The sequence below is a fragment of the Triticum dicoccoides genome, chromosome 3B, assembly GCF_002162155.2.
Source record: "Triticum dicoccoides isolate Atlit2015 ecotype Zavitan chromosome 3B, WEW_v2.0, whole genome shotgun sequence".
In the NCBI taxonomy this organism is placed as follows: Eukaryota; Viridiplantae; Streptophyta; class Magnoliopsida; order Poales; family Poaceae; genus Triticum; species Triticum dicoccoides.
This window is the reverse complement of record NC_041385.1, coordinates 176,576,559-176,587,799: the sequence shown is the minus strand read 5'-3', so window position 1 is coordinate 176,587,799 and position 11,241 is coordinate 176,576,559.

Here is an 11,241-nt window from a genome sequence, read left to right as displayed (position 1 = left end):
GTAAGCATCTCGGAGTTGGAATGTGCGCTTTGATGATCAAAGATTTTGGGTTTATACAAAGTTTATGATAAACTTGCATTTCCAAAGAAGTGAGTGGGAGCACTATAGTATTTCTGATGAGTATATGTTATTGACATATTGTTGATCAGAAATGATGTAGAATTTCTGGAAAGCATATAGGGTTATTTGAAAAGTGTTTTTCAATGGAAAACCTGGATTAAGCTACTTGAACATTGAGCATCAAGATCTATAATGATAGATCAAAAACGCTTAATGGTACTTTCAAAATGAGCACATACCTTGACATGATCTTGAAGGTGTTCAAGATGGATCAGTCAAAGAAGGAGTTCTTGCCTGAGTTGTAAGGTATGAAGTTAAGACTTAGAGCTCAACCACGGCAGAAAAGAGAGAAAGGACGAAGGTCGTCCCCTATGCTTTAGACGTAGGCTCTACAGTATGCTATGCTGTGTACCGCACCGGAAGTGTGCCTTGCCATGAGTCAGTCAAGGGGTACAAGAATGATCCAGGAATGGATCATTGGACAGCGGTCAAAAATTGTCCTTGGAGTAAATAAGGACATGTTTCTCGATTATGCAGGTGATAATCTCTCTCACAAGCAAAACATGATCAAACCCTAGAACTCATTGAGTCTTAATCACATGATGATGTGAACTAGTTTAATGACACTAGTAAACTCTTTGGATGTTGGTCACATGGCGATGTGACGTGTGAATGTTAATCACATGACGATGTGAACTAGATTATTGACTCTAGTGCAAGTGGGAGACTGTTGGAAATATGCCCTAGAGACAATAATAAATTTGTTATTATTATATTTCCTTGTTCATGATAATCGTTTATTATCCATGCTATAATTGTATTGATAGGAAACTCAGATACATGTGTGGGTACATAGACAACACCATGTCCCTAGTGAGCCTCTAGTTGACTAGCTCGTTGATCAACAGATGGTTACGGTTTCCTGACCATGGACATTAGATGTCGTTGATAACGGGATCACATCATTAGCAGAATGATGTGATGGACAAGACCCAATCCTAAGCCTAGCACAAAGATCGTAGTTCGTATGCTAAAGCTTTTCTAATTTCAAGTATCATTTCCTTAGACCATGAGATTGTGCAACTCCCGGATACCATAGGAATAATTTGGGTGTACCAAACGTCACAACGTAACTGGGTGGCTATAAAGGTGCACTACAGGTATCTCCGAAAGTATCTGTGGGTTGGCACGAATCGAGACTGGGATTTGTCACTCCGTGTAAACGGAGAGGTATCTCTGGGCCCACTCGGTAGGACATCATCATAATGTGCACAATGTGACCAAGGGGTTGATCACGGGATGATGTGTTATGGAATGAGTAAAGAGACTTGCCGGTAACGAGATTGAACAAGGTATCGGTATACCGACGATCGAATCTCGGGCAAGTACAATACCGTTAGACAAAGGGAATTGTATACGGGGTCGATTGAGTCCTTGACATCGTGGTTCATCCGATGAGATCATCGTGGAACATGTGGGAGCCAACATGGGTATCCAGATCCCGCTGTTGGTTATTGACCGGAGAACGTCTCGGTCATGTCTACATGTCTCCCGAACCCGTAGGGTCTACACACTTAAGGTTCGATGACGCTAGGTTATAAAGGAAGTTTGTATGTGGTTACCGAATGTTGTTTGGAGTCCTGGATGAGATCCCGGACGTCACGAGGAGTTCCGGAATGGTCCGGAGGTAAAGATTTATACATGGAAAGTTGTTGTTCGGGTTCCGGAAAAAGTTCGGGTTTTTTCGGTATTGTACCGGGAAGCTTCCAGGAGGTTCCGGAGGATTCCGGAGGGGTCCAGAGGTCCGGAAATTGTTCCACCACGTCCAATACAGTAGCATGGGCTGTAGGGGGGCGCCCTAGCCTTAATCGGCCAGGGGCACCAGCCCCCCAAGGCCCATGCGCATGGGAAGGGGGAAACCCTAAGGGGAAGGGCCTCCACTTGACTTGGGAGGCACTCCTCCCCCCTTGGCCGCCGCCCCCAACCCTAGATGGGTTCTAGGGGGCCGGCCCCCTCTTCCCCCCCACCTATAAATAGTGGAGGGGTGGGAGGGCAGCCGCACCCCAAGTTCTGGCGCAGCCCTCCCCCTGTCCCAAGTACTCCTCCTCTCTCGCGGTGCTTGGCGAAGCCCTGCAGGATTGCCACGCTCCTCCACCACCACCACGGCGTTGTGCTGCTGCTGGATGGAGTCTTCCTCAACCTCTCCCTCTCTCCTTGCTGGATCAAGGCATGGGAGACGTCACCGGGCTGTACGTGTGTTGAACGCGGAGGTGCCTTCCGTTCGGCACTAGGATCTCCGGTGATTTGGATCACGACGAGTACGACTCCTTCAACCCCGTTCTCTTGAACGCTTCCGCTTAGCGATCTACAAGGGTATGTAGATGCACTCTCCTTCCCCTCATTGCCGGTTTCTCCATAGATAGATCTTGGTGACTCATAGGAAAATTTTGAATTTCTGCTACGTTCCCCAACAAAACCAACGCAAGCTCAAGAGGTAGCAGTGACCCTGGTGGGCACGATACACCAGGGCGCGCCAGGCTTGTCTGGCGCCAAGGTTGTCAGAATCACGATTCTGTTATACGATTCTACGACTTTACGATCCAAACTAACCCCTATGATTCCATGATTTTAGTTCTTAGAATCTACATTTCTACGATCCTGCTAGTGAAGATTCTATGATTTGCGATCCTACCATCGAAGCTCCGATCCGATTCAAGATCGCGATTCTGGCAACCTTGTCTGGCGCGCCCAGGTGGGTTGTGCGCACCTCGAGTACTTTCCGGTCTCCGATTTTCTTCCATTTTGCTTGTTCCCCAAGATAAAAAATCTATATGTACCTCTCAGACCTGTTAACCTCCGTATCGCGGAGAAATCTCCTGTTTTATTTTCTTGTTGTTTTCTGTCAGATCTGAAATTATGTCATCCCAAGACTCGGAGGGTGAGAGCTATGTTGCCGACCTCATCGCAAACCCCAAATCCTATGGGGATGTGGAGCACTATGGCTGGACCTCGTAAGAATAAGAAGACTTTGATCCTAAGAGGAAGGAGGAGACAAGCTTGGAGAAGGATGGAGTTCCATTGCCCCAACCTAGGGACATGCACGTTGAATTTAAGAAGTCAAATCTTCCCAATAAAGCAAAGAGGCCTAAGATCTAGTTTATCCCTTTTCGTCTCTTGCAGGAAATAAGCATGATTTTGCAAAAAGGTGTTGGAGCTTGAGTTGGAGATCCAAGAACTAAAAGATGAGAACTTTGTCCTCAAGTGTAAGCTGAGGAGAATGTTGGGGAACGTAGCAGAAATTCAAAATTTTCTACGCATCACCAAGATCAATCTATGGAGATACTAGCAACGAGGGGAAGGAGAGTGCATCTACATACCCTTGTAGATCGCTAAGCGGAAGCGTTCAAGTGAACGGGGTTGATGGAGTCGTACTCGTCGTGATCCAAATCACCGATGATCCTAGTGCCGAACGGACGACACCTCCGCGTTCAACACACATGCAACCCGGTGACGTCTCCCATGCCTTGATCCAGCAAGGAGAGAGGGAGAGGTTGGGGAAGACTCCATCCAGCAGCAGCACAACGGCGTGGTGGTGGTGGAGGAGTGTGGCACTCCAGCAGGGCTTCGCCAAGCACCGCAAGAGACGAGGAGGGAGAGGGGTAGGGCTGCGCCAAGAGGGAGATCAAATCATGTGTTGGGAAGCCCCCAAACCACAAATATATATAGGGGGAGAGGAGGGGATGCGCCCCCACCTAGGGTTCCCTCCCTAGGGGTGGTGGCAGCCCCCAGATCTCATCTGGGTGGAGGCCAAGGGGGGAGAGAGGGGGGCGCACCTAGGGTGGGCCTTAGGGCCCATCTGGACCTAGGGTTTGCCCCCTCCCACTCTCCCTGCGCCTTGGGCCTTGGTGGGGGGGGGCGCACCAGCCCACCTAGAGCTGGTCCCCCCCCCACACACTTGGCCCACGCTGTCACATCCCTAGTCTGGTATGACCTAGACCAGCTAGTCATTTGTGCATCATGTTTAAATTCCATTTAAATTTGAAATGAGGATTGGTGGAACCCTCAGAATCATTTTTGAAATGACCCAAATAAAAATTGCTCCAAAAAGGTCCAAGAAAATGCTCATGCTGCTCTCTGAAAATATTGGACAGAGATAAAAATCAAACCAATATTTTTAAGAGCTCATAAGTATTTATTTTGGGCATTTGGAATTAATGCATAAATATTTGCATTGGAAATATATTAGTTATATATATTAATATATGTCCAAAAACTATGCCATTTATTAAGGAGCTCTGGAATAATATAGTTAGCTCCTGCAAAAATTGGCATAAGGTAATAAATTGATTTAGTATTATTACTAAATCAAAACATATGTCAGAAAAATAGAATAGAAAACAGTTATAAAAAAAGGATACTTACCTGGGCCTCCTCCCTGTGCAGCCCAGCAGCAGCCAGCGCCGGCCCAGCCCACTGGCCCCCTCCTCTGTCGTCTTCGTCCTCGACAGGGGGATGGGAGCGTGCCCGACGCGCGCGCGCTCCGCCGCACCACGCCACCTCCCTCTCTGCCTGCCTGGCGCCCTCCTCGTCGCCCTGGAATGCCCCGGACGTCGCCACGCCCCCCCCCCGTACCCTCTCACTCTCTCTCGTTCCTTCCCCCCTCCTCTGCTCTCTCTCTCGTGCGCAGCCCGAGCGGAGCTCATCGCCGCCGTCCACCGTTGCCGCGGCCACCGGCCTTCCCTCGCCCCTCCGTAGAGTCCAGAAGCTCCGCCACGACTCCCTCGTCCTCTCCGTCAAGCCACAAGACGCCGGACGCCCCGTGGAGCCGTCGCCGTCGCCTTCATCACCTCCGGCCGCCGCAGATCGCCATCACCGTCGATTCGCCGCACGCAGGACGTCCCCAAGCACACTGGCCTGCTCTGCGAGTCCGCCGTGAGCCCCTCTTCCTTTCCCCTCACCTCTCTCTCTCGCGCGTGCCCTGTAGCCGCTGCCCCGCGAGCGCCCGAAGCCGCCGTCCGCCATGGCCGGCGAGCTCCGTGCCCCCGAGCACCTCCGCCTCGCGTAGTAGCTCCGACGTGCTCCTGCTGCCTCGTAGCTACCGCCTGTGCTCTCCGTTCGCTCGAACGCGAGTTGCAGCCCCACGCCAGCGCTATCCCGAACTCCAGCCGCCGCCAAAGTCGACGCTGCGCTCGACTCCGACCACGCCTCACCCTCCCCCTGCCACCGTTGGATGCGCACGAGCCCCAACTCCTCGTAGATGGGCTCGGCCATCGATTTGATCGCCGGAGCCACCGTTCCGATCAGCGCCACCGCGTCTGTGTGCTCGCCGGCGTTGAACTCCGGTGAGATGACGTGGCCCGCCATTAGCAGCTAACAGCCCGCTTAGTTAACCCCCTGACACTGATAGTGGGCCCCAGCGCCACTAATCCTTTAGTTAGGATTAAACTAACCCTGTTTAACCCCCTATCACTGACGTGTGGACCCCACACGTCAGGTTTGACCAGTCAGCGATGTTGACTTGCTGACGCAAGCATGACGCAGTGCTGACGCAATTATTTGATTTCTGGATTTAAATTAATTCAGGAAATTCCAGAAAATGATTTAAACTTCAAAAATTCATAGAAATTCAACCATAGCTCAGATTGAAATAATTTATATATGAAAAATTATCAGAAAAATGTAATCTATCCATCTGTACTAGTTTCATGCATGACAAACCAACTTATACATGCTGAATATGAGAAAACACATTATGACATATTAAGAGACTTATTTTAGAGTTGCATTTGAGCTTTTGGATCAAATGGACTTCAAACCAAATGATTACTAGTTGCATTAGCTCAAACAACATCACATCTTCATGCCATGTTCATGCATCATATTGTTGCATATGCTTGTGTATTGATTGTTGGCACCGTTCCTTCTCGATAGGTCTTGCTCCGGAGACGTTCCAGAGTACCTGTCTGTGAAGCAGTGCCTCCCTTGTTGATTTACCAGGCAAGCAAACCCCCTTGTTCATTTCGATAAAACCCTACTCTCTCTCGCTCCTGCTCTCAGTTATTGCATTAGGACAACAACGATTCATCTGCTACTTTGTGCTGCGGTAGTTGAACCCATTCCTCTGCATGACCTGTCATTGCCACAGTAAATAGTTGAAACCCACTAGCATGTGTAGGAGTTGATTGAGCCATGTTGTGTTCCCACCATGCTATGCCTGCTATTGCTTAGAGTTGTGTCAGGTCTGATTCATTGGGAATGAATTGGAGTGTTACGATATGTTCTGATGCTGAGAGTGAAGTGTGTGAACACGATTTGGTAAAGGTAGTGGTGAGAGGCCATGTAGGAGTACATGGTGGGTTGTCTCACTGGAACCGTCCTTAAGCACTGAGTTCTATGTATGTTGTCCAATGACTCGATACTACCACACATTAGGTTCCGGTAACTCGACCCCTCTCGACTTATTAACCGACTTGATCTCTGTCCAGGAGTCGCAACTAGTTTCTGGTGTTTGTAGGTAGTGTTATTTTTCTACCGAGTGGCACCCGGCAGGGTGGGCTTGGGACAGACTAGGCACAGGTGGCACGGTGTACCAAGTGGCACCCGGATGGTGGGCTTGGGAACCCTGCTCACATCGTTTGGGGCCGTGAGCGACACCCCGGCCGGATCTCCTTGCGGATGGAACCTGAATAGGCGATAAACCTGGATTAGAGTCTTATGTTGTTAGTCAGGTCGTGGCCGACACCCTCGCCAGGCTTCCGCTTGAAGGTTGCCGAGATACATGACGTGTACATGGCGGTAAGTGGCGAGAGCGTGTGTGAAGAAGTACACCCCTGCAGGGTTAACATGATCTATTCGAATAGCCGGGTCCGCGGTTATGGACTTCTTGGATGCTTACATGGTACATAGACAACTTGAAGTGGATACTCTAAAATGCTCAAGACAAGTGTGAGTGCTATGGATGGCCTTCTCGTAGGGAGACGGGAATGAATCCATAGTGGTGTATTGTGTGGTGTTTAGTGGACTCGTGTGCGCCATATCACCTCAAAGAAGTTCTGGTAGTCGTAGAACAGGATAGCCACAGAGTCAAAGCTGGCTTGCTGCAACTAACCCCACATTACCCTCTTGATACAAATGCATGTATGATAGGATCTGATGTAAGTCTTGCTGAGTACCTTTGTACTCATGTTGCTTTATTTATGTTTTTGCAGCGGAGACTTCGGTCTTACTAGTGTTCTCGTGGACTTCGACAAGTAGCTTGTACCTCAGCTACGATCTTGATCGGACGTTGTAGATAGTCAGGCTTTCAGCCTTTTTTTCATTTATAGATGTCTGTACTCAGACATGTAATGCTTCCGTTTGTTGCTTGATTGCTCTGAATGTTGGGTCATGTGACCCCTATTTGTAATAAATGCTATGATGGCTCTTTGAGCCTTATCTATATGAGTTGTTGAGTTATGCTGTGATGCCATGTTGTACAACACATACTTGCATGTTATGCGTACGTGTAATGTGTATTGCTATGTGTGGGATCTGACTATCTAGTTGTTTCTCCTTAGTAGTCTCTCTTACCGGGAAATGTCTCCTAGTGTTTCCTCTGAGCCCTGGTAGCTTGCTACTGCTCCGGAACACTTAGGCTGGCCGGCATGTGTCCTTCTTCGTTCCTGTGTCTGCCCCTTCGGGGAAATGTCACGCGATGAATACCGGAGTCCTGTTAGCCCGCTACAGCCCGATTCATCGGAGTCCTGTTAGCCCAGTGCTACAGCCTGGATTCACTCGCTGATGACCGACACGTTCGATGCTGGGTCATGGATGCCTGTCCCTGTAAGTTAGTGCCACTTTGGGTTTACGACTAGCCATGTCAGACCGGGCTCCTTATCATATGGATGCTAGCGACACTGTCATATACGTGTGCCAAAAGGCGCAAACGGTCCCGGGCAAAGGTAAGGCGACACCCGTGGGGATACCGTGCGTGAGGCCACAAAGTGATATGAGGTGTTACATGCTAGATCGATGTGGCATTGAGTCGGGGTCCTGACAGCTTTGGTATCAGAGCCTGACTGCCTGTAGGATTACCAAGCCAAACTGGTCGAAGTTGAGTCTAGAAATTCTTTAGTTATGTAAGGGAATTGATTGTGGGAAGGAACGTAAGGGATCCTTTTACTCCTTTACCTCATGGCCTTCTGATCTGAGTCGTCCTATCTTTCCTACGGGGTTAAGGAACTAGGCTTTCTCTTCCGTCTATCAGGATCACGTGTTACTGCTCCGTAGTCCCATAGGATTGGTTGATCAGAGTCATACCCCAGTTTTGAGTATTTGCGGTGTAGTCTGTTTAGTATGATCTCAGAACCTTGAGTAATGCTGATGAGTATGTTACCACCCCATTTTTAGTAGGATGTCTCATTCTGAGCATTTTACTGCCGTTATGCTGCCGGAATTTCCCTAGGAGTTCGAGTGATACCAATTCCTTGTCCTACATTCTACAGTCTATAGTTGATGCTGATTCCGTCTTTGGTTTCGTTTCTCAGGATGTCATCAGTTAAGCGAAGTTCTGTTGCTCGTAGCCAGAACCACGGATATGGTAGGGATGAGGATCCTCCCGACCAGCCTTCGTTGACAGAGTTCATGCTAGAGTTGGAGAGGAACAAGCGTGAGCCTAACCGTTTGTTGGCACGCATCGAGGAGAACACCGCACATCAGTTCAAAGGATCTGCTACCATTCATGACTTCATTCGTTTGCACCCACCCACCTTTCATCATTCCATCGAGCCACTCGATGCAGATGACTGGCTCCGTAGCATCACTCATAAGCTGTGTTCCGCGAATGTAGCTGAAAGTGACAAGGTCACCTATGCTGCATACCACCTGGAAGGTCCTGCTAGTCTTTGGTGGCAGAACTATGAGGCTATGCTTCTAGCTGGCCAGATTCCTACCTGGAAGGATTTCACTGAGGCTTTTCGCGAGCATCACATTCCTGAGGCCCTCATCGATCGCAAGAGAGAAGAGTTCTGTAGTTTCACCCAGAGTAAGATGACTGTTGATGCTTACAGCAGAGAGTTTGAGAACCTCGCTCGCTATGCCACAGAAGAAGTGTCCACGGACGCCAAGAAGCAGGCTAGGTTCCGGAAGGGTCTCAACCCCAAGTTGCGTCGTGATCTCCACCTATATCATTGTGATACATTCCAGGCTCTTGTGAATAAGGCCATCCATGCAGAGACAGCTCAACTCACTTACGAGGAGTCTCGTAAGCACACCCATGATTTGGGATCTTCCTCCGGTTCTAGTTCTCAGAAGCGCCGGATTTGGGTTCCAAACTCCGCTCTTCCTTTCGGATATGCACCGAGGCCATCCCATGTGGTGCCTTCCCCAGCTCAGTCATATGTTCCACCCAGGCCTACTGGTAGACCGCTTGTCAGTGCGGGTCCACGTCCAACCTCAGGGACTTGCTTCACATGCGGGAAGCCAGGACACTATGCACGTGACTGTTCTCAAACTAGTTATGCTCCACCCCAGCCCGAGAAGTATGTTGGCTGTGTTAAGCCACCGAGCAAGACGATCAGTGTCAAGTCAGCCCCCACTGAACGTGGACGTGTGCATCACGTCTCAGCTAAAGACGCTCATGATGATCCGTATGTCGTTCTTGGTACACTCCTTGTCAATTGTCACCCAGTATCAGTTCTATTCGATACTGGAGCATCTCACTCCTTCATTTCTGAAGGCTATGCTCGTTTGCACGACATGTCATTTTGTGATATGCCCTCTCCGCTAGTCATCCAAACTCCTGGATCCAAATGGCAAACCTCTAGTGTAAGCCATGGTAACGAAATCCTTGTTGACAGACTTGTATTCCTTGCATCACTTGTAGCCCTCAAGTCCTCAGATATTAATATCATCTGGGTATGGACTGGATGACAACTCATCATGCCAAGATTGATTGTTACACAAGATCTGTTCAGCTTACACACCCATCTGGCAAGATAGTCACTGTCTCCACTAGAGTTGCAAAGCGTCAGCTCTATTCTCTTAATGCCAGCCCTCTTCCAGACCTTGAAGATATCCCGGTAGTCCATGACTTTCCGGATGTCTTTCCAGAGGAACTGCCAGGTGTTCCACCTGACAGAGATGTAGAGTTCGTCATAGATCTTATCCCAGGAACAGCTCCAATCTCCAGGAGACCTTACAAGATGGCACCCTTAGAACTAGCCGAGCTTAAGAAACAACTTGATGAGTCCTTGCAAAAGGGTTTCATCCGTCCTAGTTCTTCTCCTTGGGCTTGCCCCGTCCTCTTTGTTAAGAAGAAGGATGGTACGGACCGGATGGTTGTAGATTATCGTCCCGTTAATTTGGTCACGATAAAGAACAAGTATCCGCTCCCCAGGATCAACGACCTGTATGATCAGCTCGCTGGATCCTCAGTCTTCTCCAAGATGGATTTGAGGTTAGGCTACCACCAAATTAAGATCAGAAACGGGGACATTCCCAAGACAGCTTTTGTCACTCGTTATGGCCAGTACGAGTACACCGTCATGTCCTTTGGCCTAACCAACGCCCCAGCCACATTCTCCCGCTTGATGAACTCGATCTTCATGGAGTACTTAGATAAGTTCGTCGTGGTTTACCTTGATGATATTCTTATTTACTCGAAGAACAAGGAAGAGCATGCCGAACATCTTAGACTTGTGTTAGAAAAACTCAGAGAGCACCGCCTTTATGCCAAGTTCTCCAAGTGTGAATTTTGGTTGCCAGAAGTGACCTACCTAGGCCACGTAATTTCTGGTAAGGGCATTGCTGTCAATCCCGAGAGAGTCAAGGCCGTTCTCGATTGGACTCCACCTGAGATCGTTAAACAAGTTAGGAGTTTCCTTGGTCTAGCCAGCTATTGTCGCCGCTTTGTTGAAAATTTCTCCAAAGTAGCCAAACCCCTCACGGAACTTCTCAAGAAAGATAAAAGGTTTGAGTGGTCCCCACAGTGTGAGTACAGTTTTCAGGAACTGAAAAGACGCCTAACTTCTTCTCCCGTACTTGTGCCACCGGATTTCACTAAAGACTTTATTATCTACTGCGACGCCTCACGAGAGGGACTAGGTTGCATTCTTATGCAGGATCGTCATGTGATTGCCTATGCATCTCGACAGTTTCATCCACATGAGGAGAATTATCCTACACATGATCTAGAGCTTGCAG